The sequence below is a fragment of the Carassius gibelio genome, chromosome A6 (assembly GCF_023724105.1).
Source record: "Carassius gibelio isolate Cgi1373 ecotype wild population from Czech Republic chromosome A6, carGib1.2-hapl.c, whole genome shotgun sequence".
Lineage (NCBI taxonomy): Eukaryota > Metazoa > Chordata > Actinopteri > Cypriniformes > Cyprinidae > Carassius > Carassius gibelio.
Window position 1 is genome coordinate 12,213,747 of NC_068376.1, and position 17,751 is coordinate 12,231,497.

Below are 17,751 nucleotides of genomic sequence, written 5' to 3' on the forward strand. Positions count from 1 at the left end.
GAAAAGGTCTCAAAATATAAGATTGATATGGTAAATGGCCTCAAATTGTCTGAAAATGCTCATATATTCACATAAAAACTAGATCTTCATATCATATGATAGATCTCCTCATTCTGAACAACTTTTGGGACCAATGTTGTCAATAAAGCTGTTAATTAAATATTGAAGATTATTTAAAAAATTTACTTTGGCAAAGTAGTCCCAAGGCTTTGAGCTGAAAATCAATAAAACCACTGAAGTACAATTCTCTAGACTCTGAAGGTCAATAATTATCAAAAAAATGTTGAATAATTGCATTTGGACAACTATAAACCAGTGATTGTATAATATGTTCTTTTCACAGTGTACACAAAGGCCTATTTATATAAACAGAAAGCCCACAAACTATCAAAACTGTGTAAAATAAAGCCTAATTTCATTCTAAACAAGCATGCAAAATTTAAGAGAGATTGGGCAAAAAACATTACACTATAACAGTTATGTTTAAAAACAGTGTTGTTTGAGTAAATGCAACCACTAGATGGCAGCGGAAGACCACTAATGGGCTCATTCAGCAAATTGAAACAGTACTTTTGAGAAGATTTATGAATTCATGCCTAAACAATAAAAAAAAACACTGTTACAACATTTTAAATCTCACTGAGTTAAAGTTTTCCATTTTGTTAATACAGACTTACCAGTTTTTAAAATTTTGCCACATTATGATTACAGTGAAACCTGAAAATGACATCTAAAATCTTAAAAACGAGTTTAATCATTTAATTTCAGTGTGTGTGTCTGTCTGTTAGCCTATTCTCCGTTTTGGATGTGTTTAACTGTCATCCGTACATCCAGGTTGGCTCAGACCACCTCAGAGGCCTTAATGTGCTTGAACCCCGTAAATGCTGCTTGCAGCTTTAATTAGGGGTTCAAGCACGCAGTGCTGAAACCCTATTGTATCTGTTAGGATTTTTATTATTATTATTATTATTATTCTCCACTCAAACTGATCGTGCAGCCCAAACCGTAAGGCCTAGAGAGCTGAAACTTGGTCAGATGGTAGAAGTCCGGCCTTCTTGTCAGATCCAAAGGCTCGCCCCAATCGGCCTAAAGGGGGCGCTACAGTGATCAAAAATGCGTTAGTGCTAATAACTCCTAAACCGCTTATCATAGAGCCAAAAATTTAACATTTCCGGAATCCGTGGGTCATGCGAAATTAAAAACGGTCACTCTGATTTTGGGTCTAGGAGGCCTCGTTTTTTCGCAAATTTGACGTATGTCCAAAACCTACTTTTGCGAACTAGTCTTAGGTTTTTCGCCCAATCTGAACCAAACCACTGCAGAAATGTTCTCTGGCCAGGGAATATCAATAATTATCAAAAAAAAGTTGAAATTTCGACTCGCTGTCGTAATGGGATGCCAAAACGTTCGAAAGTCGAGGAGCAATTTTACGCAACAGACTATAACTCGTGAAAGAAATAAGATATCTTAACCAAACTTGCTACACATTTGTAAGACCTAAAACTTTGGTCAAATAAAAAAAAATTGCACACCTCTGCCACTTGGGGGCGCTATAAAAAGAAAAAACACATAAATGGCTATAACTAGGCTACCGTTGGCTCGATCGACCTAAAAATTGGTATGCAGTGTCTTTGTCTGAAGGGGCACAAGTACCTATGAGGACATTTACATATCTCAAAAAACATGGCCGCCATTGGCCAAACAATTTTAAGCACCTATTTGAAAGGGTTAACGGATGTTGATCGGAACGAAACTCGCTGGGTGCGTTTGACTCATGAACCTTAAGGTCTGTAAGAATATTGAAAGAAATCGGCCACTAGTTGGCGCTAACGAGTTTATTGGCTCTGTAATCACGTGGTGTTTCACTTATCAACACAATATGCATATCATTTGATAGAACTCCTCATAATGCACAACTTTGCCTCAAGAACCATTGCTGTCAATCAAATCGTTCAAATGTTATTCACAAATATGTTAAAAACCTACTTTTACGAACTAGTCCTAGGTTTTTTGTCCGATCGGAACCAAACCACTGCAGTAATATTCTGTGGACTCTCTAGATCAATAATTATCAAAAAAATGTTGAATTTTGTCCTTTGGTTAGCTGTAAAGGGGTAATTTAGTAAAAGGGGTGTGGCCAAACATACCCCAAAGCCTATAAAACCTAAACGAAAACTCAAAACTTTATGTAACTTCGTGGAATCATGTATCAGGTGACTCTTAACAAGCATGCAAAGTTTCATGGAGATCGGATCATAGGTGGCGCTATAACAGTTGAAAAAGCCTCAAAAACACACATTTTCAATAGAAAATGATCACAATTTGTAGGACATGTTCATACATTCACACGAACACTAGATCTTCATATCATATGATAGATCTCCTCTTTGTGAACAACTTTGCCTCAAGGAGCGAAGATGTCAATCAAATCGTTCAATTGTTATTCACAAATATGTTAAAAACTTACTTTTGCGAACTAGTCCCAGATTTTTTACCCGATCGAAACCAAACCACTGCAGTAATTTTCTCTGGACTCTCTAGATCAATAATTATCAAAAAAATGTTGAATTTTGTCCTTTGGTTAGCTTTAACTGGCTAAATTAGAAAAGGGGCGTGACCAAAATACCCAAAAGCATATAAAACCTAAACGAAAACTCAAAACTTTATGAAACTTGTTGAAAACATGTAACAGGTGACTCTTAACAAGCATGCAAATTTTCATGGAGATCGGACCACAGGTGGCGCTATGACAGTAGAAAAGGTCTCAAAACATAAGATTGATATGGTAAATGGCCTCAAATTGTCTGAAAATGCTCATATATTCACATAAACACTAGATCTTCATATCATATGATAGATCTCCTCATTCTGAACAACTTTTGGGACCAATGTTGTCAATAAAGCTGTTAATTAAATATTGAAGATTATTTAAAAAAGTTACTTTGGCAAAGTAGTCCAAGGCTTTAAGCTGAAAATCAATAAAACCACTGAAGTACAATTCTCTAGACTCTGAAGGTCAATAATAATCAAAAACATGTTGAAAAATTGCATTTGGACAACTATAAACCAGTGATTGTATAATATGTTCTTTTCACAGTGTACACAAAGGCCTATTTATACAAACAGAAAGCCCACAAACTATCAAAACTGTGTAAAATAAAGCCTAATTTCATTCTAAACAAGCATGCAAAATTTAAGAGAGATTGGGCAAAAAACTTTACACTATAACAGTTATGTTTAAAAACAGTGTTGTTTGAGTAAATGCAACCACTAGATGGCAGCGGAAGACCACTAATGGGCTCATTCAGCAAATTGAAACCGTACTTTTGAGAAGATTTATGAATTCATGCCTAAACAAAAAAAAAAAAAAAAAAACACTGTTACAACATTTTAAATCTCACTGAGTTAAAGTTTTCCATTTTGTTCATACAGACTTACCAGTTTTTAAAATTTTGCCACATTATGATTACAGTGAAACCTGAAAATGACATCCAAACTCTTAAAACTAGTTTAATCATTTAATTTCAGTGCGTGTGTCTGTCTGTCAGCCTATTCTCCGTTTTGGATGTGTTTAACTGTCATCCATACGTCCAGGTTGGCTCAGACCACCTCAGAGGCCTTAATGTGCTTGAACCCCGTAAATGCTGCTTGCAGCTTTAATTATTATTATTATTATTATTTTTCCGCCTTAAAACTGAACGGGCAGCCCAAACCGTAAGGCCTAGAGAGCTGAAACTTGGTCAAAAGGTAGTAGTCTTGCTCGCTACTCAGGCGCAAAGATCCGGCCCAATCGGCCAGTGGGGGGCGCTACAGTGATCAAAAATGCGTTTTTGCTAATAGCTCCTAAACCGCTTGTGATAGAGCCAAAAATTTAACATTTCTGGAATCCGTGGGTCATGCGAAATTATAAACGGTCACTCTGATTTTGGGTCTAGGAGGCCTCATTTTTTCGCAAATTTGACGTATGTCCAAAACCTACTTTTGCGAACTAGTCCTAGGTTTTTCACCCAATCTGAACCAAACCACTGCAGAAATGTTCTCTGTCCAGTGAATATCAATAATTATCAAAAAAAAGTAGAAATTTCGACTCACTGTCGTAATGGGATGCCAAAACATTCGAAAGTCGAGGACCAATTTTACGCAACAGGCTATAACTCATTAATGAAATGAGATATCTTCACCAAACATGGTACACATATGTATGAGCTCAATCTTTGGTCAAATAAAAAAAATTGCGCATCTCTGCCACTTGGGGGCGCAATAAGATAGAAAAAACACATAGATGTCTATAACTAGGCAACCGTTGGCTCGATCGACTTGAAAATTGGTATGCAGTGTCTTGGTCTGAAGGGGCACAAGTACCTATGAGGACATTTGCATATCTCAAAAAACATGGCCGCCATTGGCCAAACAATTTTAAGCACCTATTTGAAAGGGTTAACGGATGTTGATCGGAACGAAACTCACTGGGTACGTTCGACTCATGAACCTTAAGGTCTGTAAGAATTTTGAAAGAAATCGGACACTAGTTGGCGCTAACGAGTTTTATGGCTTTGTAATCACGTGGTGTTTCACATATCAACACAATATCCATATCATTTGATAGATCTCCTCATAATGCACAACTTTGCCTCAAGAACCATTGCTGTCAATCAAATCGTTCATTAATTATTCACAAATATGTTAAAAACCTACTTTTGCGAACTAGTCATAGGATTTTTGTCCGATCGGAACCAAACCACTGCAGTAATAATCTGTGGACTCTCTAGATCAATAATTATCAAAAAAATGTTGAATTTTGTACTTTGGTTAGCGTTAAAGGGGTAATTAAGAAAAGGGGTGTGGCCAAACATACCCCAAAGCCTATAAAACCTAAAGGAAAACTCAAAACTTTATGAAACTTGGTGAAAACATGTAACAGGTGACTCTTAACAAGCATGCAATGTTTCATGGAGATCGGACCATAGATGGCGCTATAACAGTTGAAAAAGCCTCAAAAACACACATTTTCAATAGAAAATGATCACAATTTGTAGGACATGTTCATACATTCAAACAAACACTAGATCTTAATATCATATGATAGATCTCCTCATAATGCACAACTTCGCCTCAAGAACCATTGCTGTCAATCAAATCGTTCAATTGTTATTCACAAATATGTTAAAAAGCTACTTTTGCGAACTAGTCCTAGGTTTTTTGTCTGATCGGAACCAAACTACTGCAGTAATATTCTGTGGACTCTCTAGATCAATAATTATCAAAAAAATGTTGAATTTTGTACTTTGGTTAGCTGTAAAGGGGTAATTAAGAAAAGGGGTGTGGCCAAACATACCCCAAAGCCTATAAAACGTAAACAAAAACTCTAAACTTTATGAAAATTGGTGAAATCATGTAAAAGGTGACTCTTAACAAGCATGCAAAGTTTCATGGAGATCGGACTATAGGTGGCGCTATAACAGTAGAAAAGGTCTCAAAAGACAAGATTTATATGGTAAATGGCCTCAAATTGTTTGAAAATGCTCATATATTCACTCAAAAACACTAAATCTTCATATCATATGATAGATCTCCTCATTCTGAAAAACTTTGCCTCTGGGACCAATTTTGTCAATAAATCTGTTAATTAAATATTCAAGATTATTTTAAAAAGTTACTTTGGCAAAGTATTCCAAGGCTTTAAGCTGAAAATCAATAAAACCACTGAAGTACAATTCTGTAGACTCTGAAGGTCAATAATTATCAAAAACGCTGAACAATTGCATTTGGACAACTATAAACCACTGATTTTATAATATGTTATTTGCATAGTGTACACAAAGGCCTATTAATACAAACAGAAAGCCCACAAATTATCAAAACTGTGTAAAATAATGCATAATTTCATTCTTAACAAGCATGCAAAATTTAAGAGAGATTGGGCAAAAAAAATAACACTATAACAGTTATGTTTAAAAACACTGTTGTTTGAGTAAATGCAATTTATAACCTCTAGATGGCAGCGGAAGACCACTAATGGGCTCATTCAGTTAAGTTGAACAGTACTGTTGAAAGGATTCATGAATTCATCCCAAAACATTAAAAATGTAACTGTTATAACATTTTAAATCTCATTGAATTGATGTTTTCCATTTGGTTCATACAGATGTATCAGTTTTTACAATTTTTCCACATTATGATTACAGTTTAACCTGAAAATGACATCTAAACTCTTAAAAAGAGAAGACTTGCAATAAGTTTATTGTCACCTATCACTTATTTCAGATACCTATATCTGCAACAACATGTTTGTGCATGTATATGTGTGTGTGTGTGTGTGTGTGTGTGTGTGCATATGCTTATAGAGTATTAATATATTAGTTTAATCAGTGAATTTCAGTGTGTGTGTCTGTCTGTTAGCCTGTTCTCCATTTTGGATGTGTTTAACTGTCATCCATGCATCCAGCTTGGCTCAGACCACCTCAGATGCCTTAAATGCTTGAACCCCGTAAATGCTGCTTGCAGCTTTAATTATTAGGGGTTCAAGCACGCAGTGCTGAAACCCTATTGTAATTGTTAGGATTTTTAGGGGTTCAAGCACGCAGTGCTGAAACCCTATTGTAATTGTTAGGATTTTTATTAGGGGTTCAAGCACGCAGTGCTGAAACCCTATTGTAATTGTTAGGATTTTTATTATTAGGGGTTCAAGCACGCAGTGCTGAAACCCTATTGTAATTGTTAGGATTTTTATTATTATTATTATTATTATTATTATTATTATTCTTCCGCCCTAGAACTGAACGTGCAGCCCAAACCGTAAGGCCTAGAAAGCTGAAATTTGGACAGATCGTAGAGCTCATTTTGGGGAGAACTTATCAAAGTCTCAGCCCAATCGGCCAAACGGGGGCGCTATAGCGCAAAAAACTAAAATTTTGGACATTTTTGGCCGTGAATCGTATACCGTTAGCCGTAGACTCAAAAACATGGCATTGTTGCAATCCTTGGGTTTGCCCGAACAAAAGTGCACGGCACCTTTTTGGGGTCTACGACGCACCGTTTTCTCGCAAAATCGAGCTATATCCGAAACCTACTTTTGCGAACTAGTCCTAGGTTTTTCAACCAATCAGAACCAAACCACTTCATAAATATTCCCTGGACACTCAATATCAATAATTATCAAAAAAAAGTTGAAATTTCAATTCTTACGCGAAATAGTACACCAAAAAGCGTCTATGCTAACGTTAGCCAAATGCTATTTTGACTATAACTCTTGAACAGAATGAGATATCTTCACCAAACTCAGTACACATATGTATGAGCTCAAACTTTGGTCAAATCAAAAAAAAATGCGCATCTCTGCCACTTGGGGGCGCTATAAGATAGAAAAAACACATAAATTGCTATAACTAGGCAACCGTTGGCTCGATCGACTTGAAAATCGGTATGCAGTGCCTTGGTCTGAAAGGGCACAAGCACCTATGAGGACATTTGCATATCTCAAAAAACATGGCCGCCGTTGGCCAAACAAATTTAAGCACCTATTTGAAAGGGTTAACGGATGTTGATCAGAACGAAACTCGCTGGGTACGTTCGACTCATGAACCTTAAGGTCTGTAAGAATTTTGAAAGAAATCGGCCACTAGTTGGCGCTAACGAGTTTCATGGCTCTGTAATCACGTGGTGTTTCACATATCAACACAATATGCATATCATTTGATAGATCTCCTCGTAATGCACAACTTTCCCTCAAGAACCATTGCTGTCAATCAAATCATTCAATTGTTGTTTACAAATATGTTAAAAACCTACTTTTGCAAACTAGTCCTAGGTTTTTTGTCCGATCGGAACCAAACCACTGCAGTAATATTCTGTGGACTCTCTAGATCAATAATTATTAAAAAAATGTTGAATTTTGTCCTTTGGTTAGCTGTAAGGGGATAATTTATGAAAAGGGGTGTGGCCAAACATACCCCAAAGCCTATAAAACCTAAACGAAAACTCAAAACTTTATGAGCCTTGGTGAAATCATGTAACAGGTGACTCTTAACAAGCATGCAAAGTTTCATGGAGATCAGACCATAGGTGGCGCTATAACAGTAGAAAAGGTCTCAAAACACAAGATTTATATGGTAAATGGCCCCAAATTGTTTGAAAATGCTCATATATTCACTCAAAAACACTAAATCTTCATATCATATGATAGATCTCCTCATTCTGAACAACTTTGCCTCTGGGACCAATGTTGTCAATAAAGCTGTTAATTAAATATTCAAGATTATTTTAAAAAGTTACTTTGGCATACTTGTGATACGGTTTAAGATGAAAATCAATAAAACCACTGAAGTACAATTCTGTAGACTCTGAAGGTCAATAATTATCAAAAACATGTTGAACAATTGCATTTGGACAACTATAAACCAGTAATTTTATAATATGTTCTTTTCATAGTGTACACAAAGGCCTATTAATACAAAGAGAAAGCCCACACTATCAAAACTGTGTAAAACAATGCATAATTTCATTCTAAACAAGCATGCCAAATTTAAGAGAGATTGGGCAAAAAAAAAAAAAAAAAACACTATAACAGTTATGTTTAAAAACAGTGTTGCTTGAGTAAATGCAATTTATAACCTCTAGATGGCAGTGGAAGACCACTAATGGGCTCATTCAGTTAAGTTGAACAGTACTGTTGAAAGGATTCATGAATTCATCCCAAAACATTAAAAATGTAACTGTTATAACATTTTAAATCTCATTGAGTCAATGTTTTCCATTTTGTTCTTACAGATATATCAGTTTTTACTATTTTGCCACATTGTGATTACAGTTTAACCTGAAAATGACATCTAAACTCTTAAAAAGAGAAGACTTGCAATAAGTTTATTGTCACCTATCACTTATTTCAAATACCTATATCTGCAACAAAATGTTTGTGCATGTATATGTGTGTCTTTCTGTGTGTGTGTGTGTGTGTGTGTGTGCATATGCTTATAGAGTATACATATATTAGTCTAATCATTTACTTTCAGTGTGTGTGTCTGTCTGTTAGCCTGTTCTCCATTTTGGATGTGTTTAACTGTCATCCATGCATCCAGGTTGGCTCAGACCACCTCAGAGGCCTTAATGTGCTTGAACCCCGGTAAATGCTGCTTGCAGCTTTAATTAGGGGTTCAAGCACGCAGTGCTGAAACCCTATTGTATTTGTTAGGATTTTTATTATTATTATTATTATTATTATTATTATTATTATTATTATTCTGCCCTAGAACTGAACGTGCAGCCCAAACCGTAAGGTCTAGAGAGCTGAAATTTGGACAGATCGTAGAGCTCAATTTGGGGAGAACTTATCAAAGTCTCAGCCCAATCGGCCTAACGGGGGCGCTACAGCGCAAAAAGCAAAAATTTTGGACATTTTTGGCAGTAAATCGTATACCGTTAGCCGTAGACTCAAAAACATGGCATTGTTGCAATCCTTGGGTTAGCCCGAACAAAAGTGAACGACGCCTTTTTGGGGTCTACGACGCACCGTTTTCTCGCAAAATCGAGCTATATCCGAAACCTACTTTTGCGAACTAGTCCTAGGATTTTCAACCAATCAGAACCAAACCACTTCATAAATATTCCCTGGACACTCAATATCAATAATTATCAAAAAAAAGTTGAAATTTCAATTCTTACGCGAAACAGTACACCAAAAAGCGTCTATGCTAATGTTAGCCAAATGCTATTTTGACTATAAATCTTGAACGGAATGAGATATCTTCACCAAACTCGGTACACATATGTATGAGCTCAATCTTTGGTCAAATCAAAAAAATTGCGCATCTCTGCCACTTGGGGGCGCAATAAGATAGAAAAAACACATAAATTGCTATAACTAGGCAACCGTTGGCTCGATCGACTTGAAAATCGGTATGCAGTGTCTTGGTCTGAAGGGGCACAAGTACCTATGAGGACATTTGCATATCTCAAAAAACATGGCCGCCATTGGCCAAACAAATTTAAGCACCTATTTGAAAGGGTTAACGGATGTTGATCGGAACGAAACTCGCTGGGTACGTTCGACTCATGAACCTTAAGGTCTGTAAGAATTTTGAAAGAAATCGGCCACTAGTTGGCGCTAACGAGTTTTATGGCTCTGTAATCACGTGGTGTTTCACATATCAACACAATATGCATATCATTTGATAGATCTCCTCGTAATGCACAACTTTGCCTCAAGAACTATTGCTGTCAATCAAATCGTTCAATTGTTATTCACAAATATGTTAAAAACCTACTTTTGCGAACTAGTCCTAGGTTTTTTGTCCGATCGGAACCAAACCACTGCAGTAATATTCTGTGGACTCTCTAGATCAATAATTATTAAAAAAATGTTGAATTTTGTCCTTTGGTTAGCTGTAACAGGGTAATTTAGGAAAAGGGGTGTGGCCAAACATACCCCAAAGCCTATAAAACCTAAACGAAAACTCAAAACTTTATGAACCTTTGTAAAATCATGTAACAGATGACTCTTAACAAGCATGCAAAGTTTCATGGAGATCAGACCATAGGTGGCGCTATAACAGTAGAAAAGGTCTCAAAACACAAGATTTATATGGTAAATGGCCCCAAATTGTTTGAAAATGCTCATATATTCACTCAAAAACACTAAATCTTCATATCATATGATAGATCTCCTCATTCTGAACAACTTTGCCTCTGGGACCAATGTTGTCAATAAAGCTGTTAATTAAATATTCAAGATTATTTTAAAAAGTTACTTTGGCATACTTGTGATACGGTTTAAGATGAAAATCAATAAAACCACTGAAGTACAATTCTGTAGACTCTGAAGGTCAATAATTGTCAAAAACATGTTGAACAATTGCATTTGGACAACTATAAACCAGTAATTTTATAATATGTTCTTTTCATAGTGTACACAAAGGCCTATTAATACAAACAGAAAGCCCACACATTATCAAAACTGTGTAAAACAATGCATAATTTCATTCTAAACAAGCATGCAAAATTTAAGAGAGATTGGGCAAAAAAAAAAAAAAAAAACACTATAACAGTTATGTTTAAAAACAGTGTTGCTTGAGTAAATGCAATTTATAACCTCTAGATGGCAGTGGAAGACCACTAATGGGCTCATTCAGTTAAGTTGAACAGTACTGTTGAAAGGATTCATGAATTCATCCCAAAACATTAAAAATGTAACTGTTATAACATTTTAAATCTCATTGAGTCAATGTTTTCCATTTTGTTCTTACAGATATATCAGTTTTTACTATTTTGCCACATTGTGATTACAGTTTAACCTGAAAATGACATCTAAACTCTTAAAAAGAGAAGACTTGCAATAAGTTTATTGTCACCTATCACTTATTTCAAATACCTATATCTGCAACAAAATGTTTGTGCATGTATATGTGTGTCTTTCTGTGTGTGTGTGTGTGTGCATATGCTTATAGAGTATACATATATTAGTCTAATCATTTACTTTCAGTGTGTGTGTCTGTCTGTTAGCCTGTTCTCCATTTTGGATGTGTTTAAATGTCATCCATGCATCCAGGTTGGCTCAGACCACCTCAGAGGCCTTAATGTGCTTGAACCCCGGTAAATGCTGCTTGCAGCTTTAATTATTATTATTATTATTATTCTTCTGCCCTAGAACTGAACGTGCAGCCCAAACCGTAAGGCCTAGAGACTTGAAACTTGGTCAGATGATAGAGCTCAATTTGGGGAGAACCTATCAAAGTCTCAGCCCAATTGGCCAATAGGGGGCGCTACAGTGATCGAAAATGCGTTTTTGCTAATAGCTCCTAAACCGCTTGTGATAGAGCCAAAAATTTTACATTTCTGGAATCCATGGGTCATGCGAAATTAAAAACGGTCACTCTGAATTTGGGTCTAGGAGGCCTCGTTTTTTCGCAAACTTGACGTATGTCCAAAACCTACTTTTGCGAACTAGTCCTAGGTTTTTCGCCCAATCTGAACCAAACCACTGCAGAAATGTTCTCTGTCCAGTGAATATCAATAATTATCAAAAAAAAGTAGAAATTTCGACTCACTGTCGTAATGGGACGCCAAAATGTCCGAAAGTCGAGGACCAATTTTACGCAACAGGCTATAACTCATGAATGAAATGAGATATCTTAACCAAACTCGGTATATATATCTATGAGCTCAATCTTTGGTCAAATAAAAAAAATTGCACACCTCTGCCACTTGGGGGCGCTATAAAAAGAAAAAACACATAAATGGCTATAACTAGGCAACCGTTGACTCGATCGACTTGAAAATTGGTATGCAGTGTCTTGGTCTGATGGGGCACAAGTACCTATGAGGACATTTGCATATCTCAAAAAACATGGCCGCCATTGGCCAAACAATTTTAAGCACCTATTTGAAAGGGTTAACGGATGTTGATCGGAACGAAACTCACTGGGTACGTTCAACTTATGAACCTTAAGGTCTGTAAGAATTTTGAAAGAAATCGGCCACTAGTTGGCGCTAACGAGTTTTATGGCTCTGTAATCACGTGGTGTTTCACATATCAACACAATATGCATATCATTTGATAGATCTCCTCATAATGCACAACTTTGCCTCAAGAACCATTGCTGTCAATCAAATCGTTCAATTGTTATTCACAAATATGTTAAAAACCTACTTTTACGAACTAGTCCTAGGTTTTTTGTCCGATCGGAACCAAACCACTGCAGTAATATTCTGTGGACTCTCTAGATCAATAATTATTAAAAAAATGTTGAATTTTGTCCTTTGGTTAGCTGTAACGGGGTAATTTAGAAAAAGGGGTGTGGCCAAACATACCCCAAAGCCTATAAAACCTAAAGGAAAACTCAAAACTTTATGAAACTAAGTGAAATCATGTAACAGGTGACTCTTAACAAGCATGCAAAGTTTCATGGAGATCAGACCATAGGTGGCGCTATAACAGTAGAAAAGGTCTCAAAACACAAGATTTATATGGTAAATGGCCTCAAGTTGTTTGAAAATGTTCATATATTCACTCAAAAACACTAAATCTTCATATCATATGATAAATCTCCTCATTCTGAACAACTTTGCCTCTGGGACCAATGTTGTCAATAAAGCTGTTAATTAAATATTCAAGATTATTTTAAAAAGTTACTTTGGCATACTTGTGATATGGTTTAAGCTGAAAATCAATAAAACCACTGAAGTACAATTCTCTAGACTCTGAAGGTCAATAATTATCAAAAACATGTTGAACAATTGCATTTGGGCAACTATAAACCAATAATTTTATAATATGTTTTTTGCATAGTGTACACAAAGGCCTATTTATACAAACAGAAAGCCCACAAATTATCAAAACTGTGTAAAATAATGCATGATTTCATTCTTAACAAGCATGCAAAATTTAAGAGAGATTGGGCAAAAAAAAATTACAACACTATAACAGTTATGTTTAAAAACAGTGTTGTTTGGGTAAATGCAATTTATAACCACTAGATGGCAGCGGAAGACCACTAATGGGCTCATTCAGCTAGTTAAACAGTACTGTTTTCATGAATTCATGCCAAAACATTAATAAATTAACTGTTATAACATTTTAAATCTCATTGAATTGATGTTTTCCATTTTGTTTATACAGATGTATCAGTTTTTACAATTTTGCCACATTATGTTTACAGTTTAACCTGAAAATGACATCTAAACTCTGAAAAAGAGAAGACTTGCAATAATTTTATGTCACCTATCACTTATTTCAAATACCTATATCTGCAACAAAATGTTTGTGCATGTCTTTGTGCATATGCTTATAGAGTATACATATATTAGTCTAATCATTTACTTTCAGTGTGTGTGTCTGTCTGTTAACCTGTTCTCCATTTTGGATGTGTTTAAATGTCATCCAAACATCCAGGTTGGCTCTGACCACCTCAGATGCCTTAAATGCTTGAACCCCGGTAAAATGCTGCTTGCAGCTTTAATTATTATTAGGGGTTCAAGCACGCAGTGCTGAAACCCTCTTGTAATTGTTAGGATTTTTATTATTATTATTATTCTTCCGCCCTAGAACTGAACGTGCAGCCAAAACCGTAAGGCCTAGAGAGCTGAAATTTGGACAGATCGTAGAGCTCATTTTGGGGAGAACTTATCAAAGTCTCAGCCCAATCGGCCTAACGGGGGCGCTACAGCGCAAAAAACTAAAATTTTGGACATTTTTGGCCGCAGATCGTAAACCGTTAGCCGTAGAATCAAAAACAAGGCATCGTTGCAATCCTTGGGTTAGCCCGAACAAAAGTGCACAGCTGCATTTTTTGCTCTACGACGCACCGTTTTCTCGCAAAATCGAGCTATATCCGAAACCTACTTTTGCGAACTAGTCCTAGGATTTTTAACCAATCGGAATCAAACCACTTCAGAAATATTCCCTGGACACTCAATATCAATAATTATCAAAAAAAAGTTGAAATTTCAATTCTTACGCGAAACAGTACACCAAAAAGCGTCTATGCTAACGTTAGCCAAATGCTATTTTGACTATAACTCTTGAACGGAATGAGATATCTTCACCAAACTCGGTACACATATGTATAAACTCAATCTTTGGTCAAATAAAAAAAATTGCGCAGCTCTGCCACTTGGGGGCGCAATAAGATTAAAAAAACACATAAATGGCTATAACTAGGCAACCGTTCGCTCGATCGACTTGAAAATTGGTATGCAGTGTCTTGGTCTGAAGGGGCACAAGTACCTATGAGGACATTTGCATATCTCAAAAAACATGGCCGCCATTGGCCAAACAAATTTAAGCACCTATTTGAAAGGGTTAACGGATGTTGATCGGAACGAAACTCACTGGGTACGTTCGACTCATGAACCTTAAGGTCTGTAAGAATTTTGAAAGAAATCGGCCACTAGTTGGCGCTAACGAGTTTTATGGCTCTGTAATCACGTGGTGTTTCACATATCAACACAATATGCATATCATTTGATAGATCTCCTCATAATGCACAACTTTGCCTCAAGAACCATTGCTGTCAATCAAATCGTTCAATTGTTATTTACATATATGTTAAAAACCTACTTTTGCGAACTAGTCCTAGGTTTTTTGTCCGATCGGGACCAAACCACTGCAGTAATATTCTGTGGACTCTCTAGATCAATAATTATCAAAAAAATGTTGAATTTTGTCCTTTGGTTAGCTTTAAATGGGTAATTTAGAAAAGGGGTGTGGCCAAACATACCCCAAAGCCTATAAAACCTAAACGAAAACTCAAAACTTTATGAAACTCGGTGAAATCATGTAGCAGGTGACTCTTAACAAGCATGCAACGTTTCATGGAGATCAGACCATAGGTGGCGCTATAACAGTAGAAAAGGTCTCAAAACACAAGATTTATATGGTAAAAGGCCTCAAAGTGTTTGAAAATGTTCATATATTCACTCAAAAACACTAGATCTTCATATCATATGATAAATCTCCTCATTCTGAACAACTTTGCCTCTGGGACCAATGTTGTCAATAAAGCTGTTAATTAAATATTCAAGATTATTTAAAAAAGTTACTTTGGCATACTTGTGATACGGTTTAAGATGAAAATCAATAAAACCACTGAAGTACAATTCTCTAGACTCTGAAGGTCAATAATTATCAAAAACATGTTGAACAATTGCATTTGGACAACTATAAACCAATAATTTTATAATATGTTATTTGCATAGTGTACACAAAGGCCTATTAATACAAACAGAAAGCCCACAAATTATCAAAACTGTGTAAAATAATGCATAATTTCATTCTAAACAAGCATGCAAAATTTAAGAGAGATTGGGCAAAAAAAAATAACAACACTATAACAGTTATGTTTAAAACCATGGTTGTTTGAGTAAATGCAATTTATAACCACTAGATGGCAGCGGAAGACCACTAATGGGCTCATTCAGCTAAGTTGAACAGCACTGTTTTCATGAATTCTTGCCAAAACATTAATAAATTAACTGTTATAACATTTTAAATCTTACTGAATCAATGTTTTCCATTTTGTTCATACAGATGTATCAGTTTTTACAATTTTGCCACATTATGATTGCAGTTTAACCTGAAAATGACATCTAAACTCTAAAAAAGAGAAGACTTGCAATAAGTTTATTGTCACCTATCACTTATTTCAAATACCTATATCTGCAACAAAATGTGTGTCCATGTATATGTGTGTCTTTGTGTGTGTGTGTGTGTGCATATGCTTATAGAGTATACATATATTAGTCTAATCATTTGCTGTCAGTGTGTGTGTCTGTTAGCCTGTTCTCCATTTTGGATGTGTTTAAATGTCATCCAAACATCCAGGTTGGCTCTAACCACCTCAGATGCCTTAAATGCTTGAACCCCGGTAAAATGCTGCTTGCAGCTTTAATTATTATTATTATTCTTCCGCCTTAAAACTGAACGGGCAGCCCAAACCGTAAGGCCTAGAGAGCTGAAACTTGGTCAAAAGGTAGTAGTCTTGCTCGCTACTCAGATACAAAGATCCAGCCCATTCGGCCAGTGGGGGGCGCTACAGCGATCAAAAATGTGTTTTTGCTAATAGCTCCTAAACCGCTTGTCGTAGACTCAAAAATTTAACATTTCTGGAATCCTTGGGTCAAGCGAAATTAAAAACGGTCACTCTGATTTGGGGTCTAGGAGGCCTCGTTTTTTCGCAAACTTGAAGTATGTCCAAAACCTACTTTTGCGAACTAGTCCTAGGTTTTTCACCCAATCGGAACCAAACTACTGCAGAAGTTTTCTCTGGACAGTGATTATCAATAATTATCAAAAAAAAGTTGAAATTTCGACTTACTGTTGTAATGGGCTGCCAAAACGTTCGAAAGTCGAGGACCAATTTTAAGCAACAGGCTATAACTTGTGAATTAAATGAGATATCTTAACCAAACTTGCTGGACATTTGTAAGAGCAAAAACTTTGGTCAAATAAAAAAAATTGCACACCTCTGCCACTTGGGGGCGCTATAAGACAGAAAAAACACATAAATGGCTATAACTAAGCAACCGTTGGTCCGATCGACTTGAAAATTGGCATGTCATGTCTTTGTCAGAAGTGGCACAAGTATCTATGAGGACATTCGCGTATCTAAAAAAACATGGCCGCCATTGGCCAAAGAAGTTTGAGCACCTATTTAACAAGGTTAACGGATGTCAATCGGAACGAAACTCGGTGGGCATGTTTGACTCATAGCCCTAAAGGACTGTAAGAATTTTGAAAGAAATCGGCCACTAGTTGGCGCTAACGAGTTTTATGGCTCTGTAATCACGTGGTGTTTCACATATCAACACAATATGCATATCATTTGATAGATCTCCTCATAATGCACAACTTTGCCTCAAGAACCATTGCTGTCAATCAAATCGTTCAATTGTTATTCACAAATATGTTAAAAACCTACTTTTGCGAACTAGTCCTAGGTTTTTTGCCCGATCGGAACCAAACCACTGCAGTAACATTCTGTGGACTCTCTAGATCAATAATTATTAAACAAATATTGAATTTTGTCCTTTGGTTAGCTGTAACGGGGTAATTTAGAAAAAGGGGTGTGGCCAAACATACCCCAAAGCCTATAAAACCTAAAGGAAAACTCAAAACTTTATGAAACTCAGTGAAATTATGTAACAGGTGACTCTTAACAAGCATGCAAAGTTTCATGGAGATCAGACCATAGGTGGCGCTATAAAAGTAGAAAAGGTCTCAAAACACAAGATTTATATGGTAAATGGCCTCAAATTGTTTGA

General features: G+C 36.1%; 1 long non-coding RNA gene across 2 annotated transcripts; it reads right to left on the minus strand.

Annotated features, from left to right (window-relative positions):
• Positions 1 to 804: 804 nt before the first annotated feature.
• On the minus strand, positions 805 to 15,255 carry LOC128016236 (uncharacterized). Of its 2 annotated transcripts, none has more exons than XR_008184101.1 (3): positions 12,435 to 12,569; positions 3,976 to 4,489; positions 805 to 1,266 (listed from the first exon to the last, which is right to left on the minus strand). It is a non-coding gene; the product is annotated as an uncharacterized LOC128016236 (long non-coding RNA). The 2 variants fall into 2 exon arrangements; XR_008184102.1 differs by lacking the exon at positions 805 to 1,266 and adding an exon at positions 15,046 to 15,255 and having other exon boundaries at positions 3,661 to 4,489; positions 12,435 to 12,636.
• Positions 15,256 to 17,751: the final 2,496 nt, after the last annotated feature.